We start from the raw sequence: 2,540 nt of genomic DNA, 5'->3' as shown, positions 1-2,540 counted from the left end.
ATACTATCTGAAATTTTCATGTTCTTGGCAAATCAAATAAGAAATACAGACTTCCTGGAAACTGCCACAACACATGTGATGCATAATTTATCTGTTATTTCATACAAAAGAATATTATATAATTAATTATATTCTCTACTGAATAGATATAAGCACCAGTATCTTAATTTTCAAAATTCTTCTAAATCTGACTAACAAACCAATTAATATCTACAACAAAAAACAATTCATTCTTTTTTCTTCTATTTTAATTCAAAATTTTTGGCAAATCAAATCAGAAATACAGATTTCCTGGAAACAGTCACAACAAATGTGATGCATAATTTATCTGTTATTTCATACAAAAGAATATTATATAATTAATTATATTCTCTACTGAATAGATATAAGCACCAGTATCTTAATTTTCAGAATTCTTCTAAATCTGACTAACAAACCAATTAATATCTACAACAAAAACCAGCTCTTTCTTTTTTTCTTCTATTTTAATTCAAAATTCGGGAGAAAGAGTATACTTGCAGCTTTCTGACTGATTGTGCAGTTCATGCACCCTGAAAACATGCGCAGCATTAGAAATGAACGTAATTATCGCGACCGTAGGTGGCCGCGGGGAAAAGGTGGACCGAAAACGAAGGGCAATGAGAGAAGTAGGGGAGGGGCGGGGAAAACTTATAATTACCGAGCTCTCATCCGCGATTAATCATACCAATAACAGGTTCGAGAATAAAAATCGCATTAACCCACCTGTCGGCCAATAAGTTTGCACAAGAAGATTAACGAGCTCCGTCGTCGGTGTTCAGCGAAAGTGCGCGTGCATTCCAATTTGTCGCGGCGTTTCGGATCAACATTAACAAACTTTTACGGCCGCCCCGCGATCGCCAAGAATAGACGACGCAGAAGCGAGAGAGCACCAGCTGGGCTGAAGATCGTGCTCCGATTTCCAGCCATGATTGGTTGCCAATATGCAACACGTCACTGCGAAAAATGCGTTCAACTCGACAAATAAAATTAACAACGAGCACGCTTCGCGAGATAATTCAGCGTACTGACTGTGGACGTATTGCGCACGTGTGACGTGGCACTTGTTTCATAACCAGTACAATAATAATCGCTTCTTTGATGAAAATGTCGTTTCTTGTAATAAGGATCGCGATCAACGCGATAAAAAATTGTACTCTAACAGCTTTGAAATATATTCTAATTTAAAAGTAAATAAGAGTAGAAGAGTTGTGACACCAGCAACGTCCTTCGACGATACAATGAAAATACCGAGTCAATTGGAAGTTACTCTGGCACAGAGGCTGATCCATTTAATAGTAAACAATTATCCAGCGCCTAACATGATCTCTTCTGCAAGCTCATCAGCAATTACTTCAGTACTTAGCTATTCAACACAGAATCTCACTATTACTTGTTACAGTTACTCTACTTCTTCAGTATTCAGTTATCCTGCTTCTACATCGTCCATTCCAGCATACAATTATTCTCTACCCTTCAGGCAAAGTTATCCTGCTCCAGTTTCTCCTTTCTACTCTAACTTGCACCCAGTTATCCAGTTCCAACATCGTCCACTCGAGCATACAATTATTTTCCACCCTCCAAGTCAAGCCATCCCACCCTAGTTTCTCCTTCTTATTCCACGCTTACACCCAGTTATTCTTGCACTCTTTTCCAGCTCCACGACCTATTTATCCTGCTCCAGCATCTCAACCAAGTTATCCTGTTGCATCAAATCAGACAAACTATTCTGTATAACATCCTGGACCACGTTATCTTTTACCAATTCAGTCTGCTTATCCTCCTGCAACCCTCGAAGCAACTTATCTTCCTGCATTAGGATAATTATTGCCTTACTCTGTGGTTATATCTTCGTCCACGTTTCTAAAGTCCAATTACCAAGCTATCTTCTGCTATCTTCACGTAATTATGTGCCGTCCCTCTACCCGTCTATTCCTCGGTACGAATTGGAATTGTTCTTTATGCAACAGAGTCTTTGTAATGGAATTGGTCGTATCGGAAAGTATGGAGTGTGTGGTATCGTGTAATTGGAATTTCGTAATTTGAGAGAGAATATAGCGTGTATGTGAAAGAAAAGTATTTATAATTTGATAGAATATTTAGTGGATTTTGTATTAATTCTTAATTATAATATATGATTTTGCTAAGGTTTTTTAATGTTTTAGTTTGGAAAGTGCACACAGATTTAAATTGGACGTGACATGTTAGCAGAATTTTTGTTAGAGATTTAATTGTACAGATTTTAGTTGATTTCGCTGGTTGTGTTTGGAATCCTTGATTCTATTCAATTACAATCTAAATAAATTGTAATCCATTGTAATTACAAACTGCAATTCTTGCATCTAATTAATACGAACTTTCAAATACCATTTAAGTTATTCATTAAATTGAGAAAATATTTTGTATTCCATTCTTATTTTTGCCATCCACCAAATCTGTAACAGAATTTTCTGATGAAGTTCTGCAAAAATAACAAAAACGAATATTTTGAATAAATTCTTTCCATTAAAAATTTCCACGTC

This window comes from Xylocopa sonorina, chromosome 4 (genome assembly GCF_050948175.1).
Source record: "Xylocopa sonorina isolate GNS202 chromosome 4, iyXylSono1_principal, whole genome shotgun sequence".
In the NCBI taxonomy this organism is placed as follows: domain Eukaryota; kingdom Metazoa; phylum Arthropoda; class Insecta; order Hymenoptera; family Apidae; genus Xylocopa; species Xylocopa sonorina.
Note: the sequence above shows the minus strand (reverse complement) of the source record.